Below are 17,417 nucleotides of genomic sequence, written 5' to 3' on the forward strand. Positions count from 1 at the left end.
TGCATTCACTTTGAAACTGCTGGAGTTTTGGGAGCAAAATGTCATTGCTTGGTTTGTACAAGCTGAGACCCAATTTGCATTGCAAGAAATCTCCGCTGAAAACACCAAATATTTTTGTGTGGTAACATCGCTCAGCAACTCCACGGCTGTGAGAGTGGTGAGTCTACTAGAACAGCCGCCTGAACACAGTAAATACTGATCGCTGAGAACTCCCCTTTTACAGACTTTGGGACTGTCTGAGTGTGCCAAACAGTTGCTCTCCTTTCCAGACCTTGGCAATGCTAAGCTGTTGGAGCTAATGGACCACATGCTGTCTCTCCTGGGAAATCACTGTCCTTGTTTTATTTTTAAAGAACATTTCATGCAGCAAATGCCAGATCAAATTTGCGTAGCCTTCACAAGAACATCCAAGAAGGTAGCTTGCTAAAATGGCTGATGGTCTAGACTCAGCCAGGCAGCGGTGCATTACACATAAAAGTTACTGGTGAGCGCAGCAGGCCAGGCAGCAACTCTAGGAATAGGTGCAGTCGACATTTCGGGCCGAGACCCTTCGTCAGGACTAACTGAAAGAAGAGCTAGTAAGAGATTTGAAAGTGGGAGGGGGAGGGGGAGATCTGAAATGATAGGAGAAGACAGGAGGGGGAGGGATGGAGCCAAGAGCTGGACAGGTGATTGGCAAAGGGGATATAAGAGGATCATGGGACAGGAGGCCTAGGGAGAAAGAAAAGAGGGAGGGAGGAAGCCTAGAGGATGGACAAGGGGTATAGTGAGAGAGACAGAGGGAGAAAAAGGAGAGAGAAAAAGAATGTGTGTATATAAATAACAGATGGGGTACGAGGGGGAGGTGGGGCATTAGCGGAAGTTTGAGAAGTCAATGTTCATGCCATCAGGTTGGAGGCCACCCAGACGGAATATAAGGTGTTGTTCCTCCAACCTGAGTGTGGCTTCATCTTTACAGTAGAGGAGGCTGTGGATAGACATATCAGAATGGGAATTTCCTCGTGTCAGCAGTGCATTATTCCTCCTCGTTTCCCTGTCTCATTAAGCCCAGTCAGCAAGGCCCCCAACGTTTTCATGCAAAACAGACTACTAACTAATGCTCCAAAGCAGACGTGTGTTTTCACCATGCTCGCTTTGGTATGATCGTTAGGAAGTGCCAACCACCTTCCAGCTTCAACAGTGCCAGCATATCAGGCCATCAGAGGTCTGTGAACACCATAGGTTCCAGCTGCCCAGGATGTCTACTGTTCATTACAGACACCCTTCCAGGGAAACGCTTCCTATGTGACGCGGGTGCTCATGTGAGTGCATTGCCTATTGATGAGAATGCAAAGGGTGACAAAACCTTGCTTGAGGCTGCCAACAGCAGCAGGATCCAGACTTACAGGACACAATGGGTGAACTCTGCGTCAGTGGGCGACGTTACACATGGGGCCTTGCCCTGGCAAAAGTGGCTAGACCTCTGATCAGTGCAGATTTCCTGTGTGCCCAAGGACTGTTAGTCGATCTTAAGAACTGCTGGCTTGTGGATGTCAAGGACTTTGGGTTGTTACCCTGCTTCCCCCCGGTAACTTCCCCACAACGACTCGGTCAACTGCATGCACCACTGCATGTGAGTTTCCGTGACTGCTGGTTGAATTCCCAAACCTCACTGATCCAACATTCTCCACTACAGTTGCAAAACATGGGGTCGAGCACCACATTTCCACAACTGGCCTGCCAGTCCATGCCTGCATGTGTAGACTGGACCCGGTAAAGCTGGCAACCGTGAAGGCCGAGTTTGCTAACATGGAAAGACTCGGCATTGTACGCCAGTCGAATAGCTCCTAGGCTTCACACCTCCATATAGTCTCCAAGTCCAGTGGCGATTGCGGTACATGTGGGGGTTATGGACACCTTAATGAGGTTACCACCCCGAATCTTTACCTAGTCCTGCACATCCAAGACTTTTCAACACATTTAGCTGGAAAGTTAATTTTTTCCAAAGTCAGTTTAGTTAGGGGCTACCAACAGGTGTCTGTATGCTTGGAGGATATTCCTAAAATGGCTGTGGTAACCCCATTTGGCCTCTTTGAGTATCTGCACATGCCGTTTGGGCTGAAAAATGCAGCACAGACTTCCCAATGGCTGAAGGACTCTGTATTAAAAGACTTGGATTTTCTTTTTGTTTACCTGGATGACATACTTGTCACCAGTGCATTCAAATCTGAACATGTATTTCATCTCCACATACTCTTCGAGTGCTTAAACCAACACCGGTTGATTATTAACCCTGCTAAATGCCAATTTGAGTTGTCAACTATTGACTTTCTCGGCTATCGCATCTGCGCGAAAGGTCCAAAAGCTCTCCCATCAAATGTAGTTGCTGTTATGAATTTCCCACCACCCTACTACTACTGGAGTTTTTAGACGTGGTGAATTTCTGTCACCACTTCATTCCGCGAGCTGGTGAACTTATGCCCGCCCCCCCCGTCTGGTGCTCTTAAAGACAAAACCCCTAATCAAGTGCTTGACTGGTCAGTGGACATGACCAGGGCATTGATGACACTAAACAAGCTCTTTCTAATGCGACCCTACTGGCACAACTGCTCCCCAATGCACCATTACTACTGACACTTCAGACTATACTGTGGATTCTGTTGGTCAGAGGCGTGTGGCAGCCATTTACCACCTTCGGCTGGCAGCTCTGTCCCCCAGAAGGAAGTACAGCATGTTTGACTGTGAGTTTCTCAGTCTCTACCTGGCTGTCTTCCATTTTCACTTTCTTCTAGAGGGTGGCCACTTCACAGCATTCGTTGACCACAAACCCCTTGTACACACGATGGCCGAAATATCAAACCCTTGGTCATCATGGCAGCAACCCCATCTGGCCTATATATCGGAGTTCATAATTGATGTACAATATATAGGGGGAAAAGTAATGGCATAGCTGATTGCCTTTCACAGACAGCCATTGAGCTGTACACATTGACTATACCAGCAAGGCAGCCGACTGAGCTACTGACCCAGAGGTGCAGTCATGGGCCTGCAGCTGGCTGACATTAAGTATGGAGAAGCTGGAGTTTCTCTCCTGTACAATGTCTCAACCAGTTGCCCTGATGCACATCAACATCCCCTTAGGCACCCTTACGATGGCCTGTTCTGCATTTTGAAATGGAGAAAAAAGACTTTTATTATAGATAAGAGGGGTAAACCTGAATGTGTTTCAGTAGATCACCTTAAACTGACCAACCGAGATTTGGAGGATTCTGCTACCATGCTCCTGCTGTCACGACATGGCCACGTGACCATGAGTGTCTGGATGAGCCAGAGGCACCTGCTGTTGCTCCACCCATGGAACACAGGACCCGAGCTAGGCGGTTTGTTCGTCTCCGCACAGGCACACAATGTTGGGTTTAGTAAATTGTGGGGGACGGAGGTGCCTGTGTAGGGTAATGTAATGGGTGGAAATATACATAATTCACAACCATTGACATTGAGTTGGGGGTTTCACTTTAAGAGACTGTTGGACATGATGACGTGAAGTTCTGTTACCGTGCTTTTGTGTTCTGTGCTTAGAGTATAATAAATGACTCGTCATTTTATTTGCAAAAACCCACACTACGGCTTAGGACCTTGTGTTATGGCAGGGCAGGTGCTCACCCAGATATGTTTCAATATGGAGGGTTTCTGCTTCAGTAATACTCACAGACACTTCATTTACCTACTGCTCTTTATATTAAAGCTATTTCCTCACCCCCTCTAATCGTTTGCATTACTTGAATGTGGTCTATAGTTATTTAAATCCCTAGTAGAGCTATTTCCCTTAGCAGGGACATGAAAAAGTTATACACATAAATTAACTCTCCCCTCCACCCTGATCTTCTAACCAGACTCTCCTCATTCCGAGCAAACTGTGTATAAATCTCTCCAGGCCCTCACACCTTGTCTGTAAAGTGACCAGAATGGTACGTACGTAGTACTAAAGCTGTGGCCTTATCAGCTTTATTATGCACTTTTATGTCCTGTTCCTATTTTAATAAAGGCATATAAGCCATATGGCTTAACCACCTTATCAACCACATTGTTACTTAATCGGTAGATGCGCATTCCAAAATCGTTGTATTCTTGTAGAGACATGAATCTCGCAAATCTTACATCAGATTTCTTTGATGCAAGTGTCTCTGGGTGTGCTGAAGAAGAGAGGAAGTTAGTGTTCAGGAATAGGAACTTGCAGTTCCTTTCAAGGTAGATAGAAAATATTAGAGTAATTCATGTAATGAATTTGCCTGTTGAAGAGGTGTGAATGTCAAACATTGTGTGAAATTGTACATAATGCTTTGAAAATCAATTTAAAATTACAGTGCTGGATATGTGTGACTGCAGCATGTGCCACCTGCCAGCTTCTCTGTTAACAAAAGAGCTAATGTCATGCCTTGTCAGCTACAGAAACATATTTCCACCCAGTCAAGTGTGGCTCCAATTTATTTCTTACAATTGAAAAGCATTTTGGTTGTGAAGTTGGTAACTAATTTATAACAAATATAGGTAACTGAAAATTGATACAACCTTGCATGTTGAATTTCACCAAGATCTCTTCCTTCCAACTGTAAAAATGGCTTTTATTTGAGACTAGCTTACAAGATCAGAAACCAAGATTTTCTTTTAAAGGCAAAGCACTTGTTCAGAAATATCATGTTAAAATTATTCTGTCCTACTGTAGTGATGTTTCCTCTGTAATCAGTCAGGTACAGTTGACCTGGTATCGGGGTGGTGTTCCATGTTCACAGATGCAGTCACAATAAAGTGACAGGTATGGTGTGCATAGTTTTCTACTCATTATCGCCTGTGAAGAGAATTTTTGGAGTCATTCCAATTGTCAGTTACAAGAGTGTGGCCCAGTTTGAGAAACCTAGTATATTAAACCTTCCCTTCACTGTCACAAAGAGTGGAAAGAGTGAACTCAGAACAGGACAGCACTGGACAAGCTAGTCCGCCCATCTTAATGGGATTCTATACTAAATATCCTCTTCCTGTTTATTGTCCATACCCCTCCATTCCCTTCAGGTTCAAGTGTCTATCTAAAAGCCTCTTAAACTCATTCTACATTCTTCTACTATTACCTGTGGTAACCCATTCTAGGCATCTGCATTCTGAAGAATGTGTCCCTCACATCACCTTTAAACTTCCTCTATCTAACTTTAAAGATATGCTCTCTGATATTAGACATTTCTATTTTGGAAAAAAAACATTATGACTTTCTATCCTATCTATGCCTCTCATAATTTAAAAAACCTCTATCAAGTCTTCCCTCAGGCTCTGATGTTCTCGGAAGAACAACCTAAGTTTTTCCTTACAACCTCAATGCTTCAATAAATCACCATATTATCTTTGACTCTACATTCTACCTAACAGTCAATTTCTAGTAAGACATTTTAACTCAAAACTTAACTGATGAAACTTTACAAGACAATAAGGTCTTGAAGCTGTCCACAAACTAAACTTTATTAGTTTGTGCTGGTGATAGCTGCACTTTAAGGTGACTAGAATTGTGTGCTGCTTAACCTAATACCTTTACATCAGTATTAAAACGGTCACAATTCTGCAGTGCCTCACTTCATCCAGTGTCTTTTTACTGGTTTCCTTTTTGAAACGAAAGTAGACAAAATGAAAGAATAACTAATTAAAAGATCTTATAGAATCATGTGATCTCAGAATTATTACAGCACAGTGGAGATTTGGTCCATTTGAGCCTACACTGCTTCTTTGTTAATGCAGTTTTCAATTGTTTCCTGTCTTGCTATTTATTTCTAACTTGGATCTCTATTCAGTTCCCTTCCTCTCAGGCAGCAAATCCAAAATCCTCACTACTCACTGTGTTTTTGCCACTATTTGAGTTTTTGCCACTATGCAAAGAGTTTGGTTAATCGCCTTAAACCACTTAGTTCTTGACCTTTCTGTCAATGGAAAATGTTCCTTATTATTCACTTTATTGAGATGCTTGCTAATTTAGCACATTTCTATCAAATTACCCTCAACCTTCTGATGAAGGTTGTCAGTCAGAACAGTCCTGAGATCACTTGCTGCCTTGGTCTGGAGTGCATGACGAGTTAGTAAAAGGCAGCTAGAAGATTGGGGATAGAATGAAGGTCTGCTGTCTTATTGTCAGTGCCAAGCAGATGCCTGGTTATCAGTGATAAATCTGTCAGATAGCCCAGTTAGGGTGGGCCTGAACTCAGCAGAAGTTTGGTCTAATAAATTTTTCTCTCAATAGGTGCTGCTTGACCTTAAGGGTATTTTCAATATTTTCTGTAATTCATTCTTTCACTTCTGGTACCATTCTTCTCGGGCCTTTGCACTTTTCCTGAAGGGAAATGGTTAACAAAAAATGGCGACCAATCTAGTGTTTCCTTGGTCCTGTAATCAATTACTCTGTTTTTAAACCCAAGATGCCATATGCCTTTTGTCTTTCCCTAGTTCTCTCAACTTGTCCCGTGTTCCTTCTTCCTCTATCGAATTGTACTCTAGGCTACACTACCTTTCTTTGTATTTTCTACCGAAGCATGTTACCATTTGCCACATTTACAAGGTTTTTGCCATCTGTATTTTGAAATGGTGCCTTGTATACACAGGTAAGTCATTAGTGGAAACAAGAAAACAAGTCTTCTTAGTCTCATCCGAGCATCCTTTCCTCCAACCTGAAAAACAACTATTCACCAGAGTTCCTGTTGTCCTGACCCTAAACCGGCTTCATGTGCATGCTGTCGTTCACTCTATGGATTTCAAAAGGATCCACTGTGTTGATCTTAATCCATAGTTAATCCGTGTGTAATTGCTTTCATCTCTATTTATCCAGTTTAGCATTTTCCATGCCACTGAGATTAACCTGCAATGCATGAATTTAACTTTTACATACAGTTTTGAACAGAATAGTAAATCTTTTGCTCTGATATCATCCTATGTTTGATGAAGATTGGAAGATTTTGGCCAGCTCTGTCAGCAAATTAAGAGGCATTCTTTATGAATCTGGTTATGTCATTGTTTTCCTTTTTAATTCTCAACTTTTATGAAATATATATGAAATAACATTTAATAACTTGTATATTTCATATATTTGTATTCTCATCTATAAACTCTTAGTTTCTCTGTTATGCTGTATTAGTCTGATCCCATCTGATACAGTGATGCCTCTCTTATTCAATCTTATGAGTACATTTTCTCTCTGCTGGTATATTCTTACACCATATTTGTTGAAAGCCCTCCCCATAGCACTGTTGAACTATACTCCTGTGCAGAGATTGGTTTGATGTTTAACCCATTTGTCTTGTGCAGATCCGACATTTCTCAAATACAGCACCCTTTCCATGACAAATTCATGCCCCCCACCCCACTCACAATTCAGTATTTAATCGGAGGTTGCCACCTTGGATATCATGCTTTTTAATCATTTTCCTAGTATTCTAGGAATTCCTAAGGATTTCCAAGGTAAATCCTGATATTTGTCTTTCTTTGAATGTTACTTCTTAAATATTTTTCTGGAAAAAAAAACCTAGTGCTCTGTCAAGAGCTTCTCCTATTTCCCTAGACCTTTGTTGTCTTTTTTTAATCACGATCAGGCCAGAGCTTTAAATTCATTTATCTGTACTGGAAAAAGAGCCTGCCATAGTTACTGAGTTCAATGTGGCAGTTTCCAGCTGGGGCCAAGTCGGAGAGATGGGTTCTGCTGGATACACATTGAATGACATTTAATTATCTTAACTTCTGGAATTCTAGAGTTTCAAAATAAGTATGGAACACTTGGAAGCAAAATGAACTATTTTTGAGAAAGTGTTTTATAATGACTCTTAAGAAGTACAATGCAGTTTGATTTTCTCTTGAATAGAAACAATCTGTTTTACCACTCCACAGCAAATGCATGTCAGAGGGCTGTTTTAAAAAAAAACTTCTGGCAAGCAGCCGTCCCACTTGGGTAATGGTGTGAATAGTTCTTCTTTGATTCTTTCCTCCACAGGGTTCCATAGCAAAAAAGAGAATAGTTTTTAATTAATTGATGGGTTAGGGAAATATGCCCTATTGATAGATTTTAAAAATGTATTCTTGGCACGACCAGCATCCAGTGTTTATCCTTTGATATCTAGAGCAGATGGTGGTGACCTTTTCTTCTTGGATTGTTTCATTCAGCTGTGTGGCTTGCTAAGACGCCAGAGTGCAACTAAGGATCAGCCACTTAAAATAAGCTAATTGCTCTGTAAGACTCTTAAGGCTCTCTGCCACTGCCAATATCTCAGTGGGTCTTAAATGATTTTGAGTGTTCCACCTCTACTCGTCCACTTGGAACTCCGTTCCATGAGTAATACTTCCTGATATTAATCCTAAAATTTTCTTCATATTATTCATATTTTCTTAACACTATAAAAGGTTCCATTCTGTGCCAGCTCTGAGCATTTCATTTAAGTTCCATTCCTTCACTTATTTCCCTAAACCTACTTTTCTCATTTACCCATCATCTGCCCCAATTCTCCTGCTACTCAGCTATACTATGGATAACTTTTAAAGTCATCAGTTAGCCCACTTTGGGATTGAAGTTTAATTTTACTTGTCACATGTACATTGAAATCTCGTGAAATGCATTGATTTGCTGCTAGGATCAACACGATATGAAAATGTGCTAGGGCAGCCTGCAAATATTGCCATGCTTCTGGCACCAGCTTAGCATGCCCACAACTTACTAACCCTAATCTATACATCTTTGAAATGTGGGAGGAAACCAGAACACCTGGAGGAAACCCACACAGTTACCAGAAAAACATACCAACTCCTCACAGCTGGTGACAGGAACTGAACCGCAATCTCTAATAGCTGTTGCTATAATATTGTTACACTAACTGCTACGCTACTGTGCCGCCCTACATGATGTGAGAAAGACGAGTGAAGCGCTATGCTGTACAGGGAAAACATGCAAACTCCACACAAATAGTACCCGAGTATGGATTGAACCCAGGTCACTAGAACTGTGAGACAGACTTAGCAAATGCCCACCCTTCTACGAATGTTAGTCTATGATTTAATGTTTTGTTTTGGATACTTCTGGGATTTACTAACTAACCAATTTGCAAAGTTTTTTTGAAATAAATCTTGGATACAGCTCTTGGAAATAACAGTAATTATTTTGAGGGATTTGCATGTTCCTATTGACAAGAGGTCTCAGTATTGGAGAGATGAAAGACTTGCTTTAAAGTTCAATTTGGTCATGCAGCCCTAAGAGGAAGGGTAGACTGTCTTTCAGTCATTTTTAAATGATGCCCCAGCACTAGTCCTAGAAGGTAATACCATGAGCAATAACATGTTTGAGGATAAAGGGGAAGCCTTTTAGGACCGAGATGAGGAAAAACTTCTTCACACAGAGAGTGGTGAATCTGTGGAATTCTCTGCCACAGGAAACAGTTGAGGCCACTTCATTGGCTATATTTAAGAGGGAGTTAGATATAGCCCTTGTGGCTAAAGGGATCAGGGGGTATGGAGGGAAGGCAGGTACAGGGTTCTGAGTTGGATGATCAGCCATGATCGTACTGAATGGCGGTGCAGGCTCGAAGGGCTGAATGGCCTACTCCTGCACCTATTTTCTATGTTCTCATAGTACATAGGAAGTATGAGGAGAAGCTGTTTGGCCTATCAATGTTATTATGGTTCATTATTCAAACTCAGCACCCTGCTCTAGTTCTCTCTCCATATTTCTTGTTTCCTCTAGCCTATGAATAATGTCTAAATCCTTACTGAATATATCTGATGTTTTGGCTCCAACTGCCTTCTGTGGTAATGAATTCTACAGGTTTACCATAGTCTGTGTGAAGAAATTTCTCCTTATCTCAGTCTCAAGTAGCTCATCCTGTGACCCCCCCCCCCCGCCCCTCGGTCCTCGTATCCTCCATTCTCATCATTCCTGCATATAGTTTTTCTAGTCTTGTTGGAATTTGATGGCTTTCAATGAAATCCCCTCTCATTTTTCTAAATTCTAATGAATGTGAGCCAAATTGATGCGCCTCCTCTACTGTAATGTCTATCCACGGCCTCCTCTACTGTAAAGATGAAGCCACACTCAGGTTGGAGGAACAACACCTTATATTCCGTCTGGGTAGCCTCCAACCTGATGGCATGAACATTGATTTCTCAAACTTCCGCTAATGCCCCAGCTCCCCCTCGTACCCCATCCATTATTTATTTATATACACATACTCGTTTTCTCTCTCTCCTTTTTCTCCCTCTGTCCCTCTCACTATACCCCTTGCCCATCCTCTGGGTTTCCCCCCCCCTCCCCCTTTTCTTTCTCCTTAGGCCTCCCATCCCATGATCCTCTCATATCCCCTTTGCCAATCACTTGTCCAGCTCTTGGCTCCATCCCTCCCCCTCCTGTCTTCTCCTATCATTTTGGATCTCCCCCTCCCCCTCCCACTTTCAAATCTCTTACTAACTCTTCCTTCAGTTAGTCCTGACGAAGGGTCTCGGCCTGAAACGTCGACTGTACCTCTTCCTAGAGATGCTGCCTGGCCTGCTGCGTTCACCAGCAACTTTGATGTGTGTTGCTTGAAATTCCAGCATCTGCAGGATTCCTCGTGTTTGCAAATTGATGCAATCTCACTTCTTTCATATATCTTGATTCTTGGCAGTCAGTCTAGTAGACTTCTACTGAACTCCTCCAAAGTAAGAAAATTCTTCCTCAGATACAGAGACCAAACCTGCACAATACTTTTGTCTCTCTGGAACTGTATAGTTGTACTGGGGCCTGTTCCTATACCAGAATCCTCTCACTATGAAATTCAGCCTACCATTTGGCATTTTATTCCCCTGTTGCACTTGGAGCAACAGGGGAATAAGTGGTGGGATGGAAATATGTCCCAATCAAAGACCGTAAGACATAGGAGTAGAATTAGGACATTTGACCCATCGAGTCTTCTCCCCCATTTAATCATGGCTGATCCTTTTTTCCCCCTCCTCAGCCCCACTCCCTGGTCTTCTCCCAGTAACCTTTGCTGTGTCCAATCAAGAGCCTATCAAGCTCTGCTTTAAATACACCCAATGACCTGGCCTCCACAGCTCCTTATGGTAATGAATTCCACAAATTCGCCACCCTCTGGTTAAAGAAATTTCTCCACATCTCTGTTTTAAATAGATGCCCCTCTATCCTGAGGCTATGCCCTTATGTCCTAGACTCTCCCAGCATGGGAAACATCCTTTCCACATCTACTCTGTTTAGGCCTTTTAACATTCAAAGGTTTTCAATGGAATCCCCCCTCATCCTTCTAAACTCCAGTGAGTATGGACCGAGAGCTATCAAATGTTCCTCGTATGAAAACCTTTTCATTCCCAGAATCATCCTTGTGAACCTCCTTTGAATCCTCTCCAATGCCAACACATCTTTTCTTAGATGAGGAGCCCAGAATACTCAAGGTGAGGTCTCGCCAGTGCCTTATAAAGCCTCAGCATCACATCCCTGCTCTTGTATCCTAGACCTCTTGAAATGAATGCTAGCATTGCATTTGAATTGAATTGACTTTATTACTCCCATCCTTCATATACATGAGGAGAAAAAATCTTTATGTTGCGTCTCCGTCTAAGTGTACAGTTTATAGTAATTTATAACAAATAGCAAGTACAACAGGACAGTCAATATAACATAGAAATACAGTTGTGTCAGCATGTATTAATCAGTCTGATGGCCTGGTGTAAGAAGCTGTCCCAGAGCCTTGTTGGTCCTGGCTTTTATGCTGCGGTACTGCTTCCCGGGGATGGTAGCAGCTGGAACAGTTTGTGGTTGGGATGACTTGGGTCCTCAGTGATCCTTTGGGCCCTTTCTATACACCTGTCTTCCTCATCACCAACACTACCTGCAAGTTAACCTTTAGGGTGTTCTGCACAAGCACTCCCAAGTCATTTTGCATCCCAGATTTTAGGATTTTCTCCCCATTAGAAAATGGTCTGCACATTTATTGCTTCTACCAAAGTTCATGACCAAGCATTTTCCAATATTGTATTATCTTCCAATAATACAATATTGGATAAACACTATTATCTTCCAATAATAGTGTTTCCTCAACACTACCTGCTCCTCCACCAATCTTCGTATCATCTGAAAAGCCACCTGTTCCATTATCTAAATCATTGATATACAACTGATTCTGAAAAAGAAATGGCCCCAACACCAACCCCTGAAGAACACCACTAGTCACTGGCAGCCAGCCAGAAGAGGCTCCTTTTATTCCCACTTGCTGCCTCCTACCAATCAGCCAATGCTCTAACCATGTTAGTAACTCTTCTGTAATACCATGGGCTCTTAACTTGTCAAGCAGCCTCATGTGTGGCACCCTTGTCGAAGGCCTTCTGAAAGTCCAAATATACAATATCCACTGCATCCCCTTTATCTATCCTACTTGTAATCTCCCAAAGAATTCCAACAGGTTTGTCTGGCAGGATTTTCCCTTAAGGAAACCATACTGACTTTGTCCTATCTTGTCCTGTGTTACCAAGTACTCCATAACCTCATCCTTAATATTTGACTTCAACATCTTCCCAACTACTGAGGTCAGGCTAACTGCTCTATAATTTCCTTTCTGCTGCCTTCCTCCTTTCTTAAAGAGTGGAGTGACATTTGCATGCCAGAGTCCAATGATTTGTTGAAAGATCATTACCAATGTCTGCACAATCTCTACTGCTACCTCTTCCAGAACCCTGGAGTGCGGCTCATCTGGTCCGGGTGACTTGGGTACCCTTAGGTCTTCCAGCTTTTTGAGCACCTTCTCCCTTGTAATAGTAACTATACTCACTTCTCTTCCCTTGCACCCTTCAACATCTGGCACCCTGCTAGTGTCTTCCACAGTGAAGGCTGATGCAAAATACTCATTTAGTTCATGTGCCATCTCCTTGTCCGCTGTTGTTATTTCTCTGGTCTCATTTTCTAGTGGTCCTATATCCACTCTCATCTCTCTTTTAATTTTTACATACTTGAAAGAGCTTTTACTATCCACTTTGATATTGTTTGCTACCTTGCTTTCATATTTCATCTTTTCCCTCCTAATGATTCTTTTAGTTGCTCTCTGTAGGGTTTTAAAAGCTTCCCAATCCTCTGTTTTACCAATAATTTTTGTGTTGTTGTATGCCCTCTCTTTTGCTTTTACATTACCTTTTGATTTCCCTTGTCAGCCACAGTGGTACTATTCTGCCATTTGAGTATTCCTTTGCTTTTGTAACACATCTATCCTGCACTTGCCTCATTTTTCCCAGAAACTTACACCATTGGTACTCTGCTGTCATCCCTGCCAACAGCTCTTTCCTGTTTACTTTGGCCAACTCCGCTCTCATACCACTATAATTTATTTTACTCCACTGAAGTACTGCTATGTGAGACTTTACTTTCTCCCTATCAAATTTCAAGTTGAACTCAATCATATTGTGATCACTGTCTCCAAAGGGTTCTTTTACCTTAAGCTCCTTAATCACCTCTGGTTCATTACATAACACCCAATCCAGTATAGCTGATCCCCTAGTACGCTCAAGGACAAACTGCTCTAAAAAGCCATCTCGTAGGCATTCAACAAATTCACTTTCTTGAGTTAGTCATAGTCATGGTCATACTTTATTGATCCCGGGGGAAATTGGTTTTCATTACAGTTTCACATAAGTAATAAATAGTAATAAAACCATAAATAGTTAAATAGTAATATGTAAATTGTGCCAGGAAATGTCCAGGACCAGCCTATTGGCTCAGGGTGTCTGACCCTCCAAGGGAGGAGTTGTAAAGTTTGATGGCCACAGGCAGGAATGACTTCCTATGACGCTCTGTGCTGCATCTCGGTGGAATGAGTCTCTGGCTGAATGTACTCCTGTGCCCAACCAGTACATTATGTAGTGGATGGGAGACATTGTCCAAGATGGCATGCAACTTGGACAGCATCCTCTTTTCAGACTCCACCATCAGAGAGTCCAGTTCCATCCCCACAACATCACTGGCCTTACGAATGAGTTTGTTGATTCTGTTGGTGCCTGCTGCCCCAGCACACAACAGCAAACATGATAGCACTGGCCACCACAGACTCGTAGAACATCCTCAGCATCATCCGGCAGATGTTAGAGGACCTCAGTCTCCTCAGGAAATAGAGACTGCTCTGACCCTTCTTGTAGACAGCCTCGGTGTTCTTTGACCAGTCCAGTTTATTGTCAATTCGTATCTCTAGGTATTTGTAATCCTCCACCATGTCCACACTGACCCCCTGGATGGAAACAGGGGGTCATTCTGACAGGTTACATTCCCAACTTGACATTCCCAATGACCTGCATGTTGAAATCTTCCATGACTATCATAACATTGCCCATTTGACATGCCTTTTCTATTACCTGTTGTAATCTGTGGTCCATATCCTACTTACTGTTACATTAGGATCCTTTTATCCTTGCACTTTTATCCTCAACCACAAGGATTCAATGTCTGCTGATCCTATGTCACATTTTTTTTACTGATTTGATGCCATTCTTTATCAGCAGAAGGTCACTCCCTTTGCCTACCTTCCTATCCCTCCAATACAGTGGAGCTGTAAAGTGCTCCTTCCCTCCACTAGCCTGCAGGTCACCCTTGGATGAGGTGTTGCATCTGCTGGCCTCCCCCCGCCCCCCACCCGATCAGGGTCACGTGAACCCATGGGGGCAGGTGGTGGATGGTCATATGAACGGTTGGTGCTTATCATAATCCTGGTTATGCGACCACTGATGCCAGGCAAACAATCTCTGACATATATTGGTCGTGGCTGGGGTGACCCATCTTGCAAGACACTGCCCAGAAGAAGGCAGTTGCAAACTGCTTCTGTCTTAAAAAATTTGCTAAGAGCAATCATAGATGTGGAAAGACCATGATTGCCCACAACATACAACACGTCACCTAACGGCGAACTCTGCTGGATGCTTCCATTCACTGACTATTGCTCAGGAAACTTTCCCCCTTCTCGGTATAAGAACCATTGAGAGAACAATCTGGAACCTTGTTATTGTTTTCTAAGTGGTTAGCCTCACATTTATCCACATCATAATGCATTTGCCATATATCTGCTTATTCCTCTACCTGTCCGAACCAACCTTGAACTTCTCTGTAGCTTTCTCAAAGTCTCTCTTTCTACTGCCCGCCCAGTGCATCTGTACTGAGCTATGCAGTGAGTTAAACATCACCCGAGACAGAAGCATCCTTCAGGGTTTTTAGTGAGTATCTTACTTCTGAAACTGCTGAAAGTTAAGTAAAATACATATTCAATACAGAATTGCTGTGTGCCTGAAATACGTGGTGCAAAGGTACTAAATAACAATAAACAATACTTACTGTACATCTAAATGTTTACCAATATTAATAAAAGCTTAAGACTCATAGATATTGCTGTTTCAATGGTAAGTAAAGAGACGATGGAGATAGACATCTTTCCACTGTGTGTGCAAAATCAAATCCAAATTAACCTGTGCAGGAAGAGATTTTAAAAAAACAGCTTATGTACAAGAAGTGATGTTCATACAAAATGAACTGTGCCTCTAGAGGCTAGAACACTCTCCACCTGGCATCAATAGGTTATCAAACTTAACTACTGAAGCTGAAAATCAAAAGGTCATTTCCATAAGACCACAAGAGCAGAATTAGGCTTTTTGATCCATTGAGTCTGCTTCGCTATTTCATCATGGCTAATCCATTTATCCTCTTAACTCCAATCTGCTACCTTCTCCCCATATCCCTTCATACCCCGACCAATCAAGAATCTATCAAACTCTGCTTTAAAGATACTTAAAGACTTGGCCTCCACAGTTGCCTTTGGCAAGAATTCCACAGATTCACCACTCTCTGGCTAAAGAAATTCCTCCTTGTATCCATTCTAAAAGGACGCCCCTCTATTCTGAGGCTGTGCCCTCTGGTCTTAGGCTCTCCCACCATAGGAAACATCCTCGCCACATTCACTCTATCAGTGCCTTTCACCATTCAATAAGTTTTAATGAGGTCACCCCTCATTCTTCTGAATTCTAGTGAATACAGTCCAGAGCCATCAGATGCTCTTCATATGACAAGCCATTCAATCCTGGAATCATTTGTATTTTCTTTCCATTTAGAAAATAGTTAACCCTTTAATTTCTTTTCCAATTTTCTTTATCTGTCTGAGTCCTTCTGTAGCCTCTCTGCTTCCTCAAAGCTACCTGCCCCTCCACCTATCTTCATATTGTCTGAACAGACTTTGTAACAAAGCCATCAATTCCATCGTCCAAATCATTGACATAAAACATAAGAAGAATTGGTCCTACTACAGACCACTGTGAAACACCACTAGTCACCGGCGGCCAGCTAGAAAGGCTCCCTTTACTCCCACCCTTTGACAATCAGCCACTGCTTTGTGCATGCTAGAATCTTCCCTGTAATACCATGAGCTCCTAGTTTGTTAAGCAGCTTCATATGAGGCACCTTGTCAAAGGCATTCTGAAAATTCTAGTACACAACATCAACTGATTCTCCTTTGTCTATCCTGCTGATTTTCCTTTGAGGAAACCATGCTGACTACAGCCTATTTTACCATGTGCCTATAAGTATGCTGAGACCTCATCCTTACTAATCAACTCTAACATCTTCCTAACCGCTGAAGTCAGACTAACTGGCCTATAGTTTCTTTTCTTCTTCTTCTCTCCCTTCTTGAAGAGTGGAGTGATATTTGTAATTTTCCAGTCTTCAGGAACTATTCCAAAATCTAGTGGTACTTGAAAGATCATTACTAATGCCTCCATGATCTCTTCTGAACTCTGGGATGTACACCATCTGGTCCAGGTGATTTATCTACCTTCAGACCTTTCAGTTTCCCAAGAACCTTCTCTCTAGTAATGGTAACTTCACATACTTCATGACCCCTGACACTTGGAACTTCCAGCATATTACTAATGTCTTCCACAGTGAAGACTGATGCAAAATACTTTTTCAGTTCGCCCGCCATTTCGTTGTCCCCCATTACCACCTCCAGCATTGTTTTCCAGTGGTCTGATATCCACTCTTGTCTCTCTTTTATGCTTTATATATCTGAAGAAACTTTTGCTATCCTCTTTAATATTATTGGCTAGCTTACTTTTGTATTCCATCTTGATCTTAATAACTTTTTAGTTGCCTTCTGTTGGTTTTTAAAAGCTTCCCAATCCTCTAAATTCCCACTAATTTTTGCTCTATTATATGCCCTTCCCCTGACTCTTCTTGTTAGCCATGGTTGTGTCATCTTTCCTTTAGAATACTTCTTCCTCTTTGGGATGTATATATGCTAGCCTTCTGAATTGCTTCCAGAAATTCCAGCCATTGCTGCTCTGCTGTCATCCCTGCCAGTGTTCTTTTCCAATCAATTCTGGCCAACTCCTCTGTCATGCCTTTGTAATTCCCTTTACTCCACTGTAAT

General features: G+C 42.2%; 1 protein-coding gene across 1 annotated transcript in view; it reads left to right on the top strand.

The window, feature by feature from the left end:
* vezt (vezatin, adherens junctions transmembrane protein) overlaps positions 1 to 17,417 on the top strand; it is a 122,727-nt gene that overhangs the window by 84,830 nt on the left and 20,480 nt on the right. The window lies entirely within an intron of this gene.

This window comes from Mobula birostris, chromosome 23 (assembly GCF_030028105.1).
Source record: "Mobula birostris isolate sMobBir1 chromosome 23, sMobBir1.hap1, whole genome shotgun sequence".
Lineage (NCBI taxonomy): Eukaryota > Metazoa > Chordata > Chondrichthyes > Myliobatiformes > Myliobatidae > Mobula > Mobula birostris.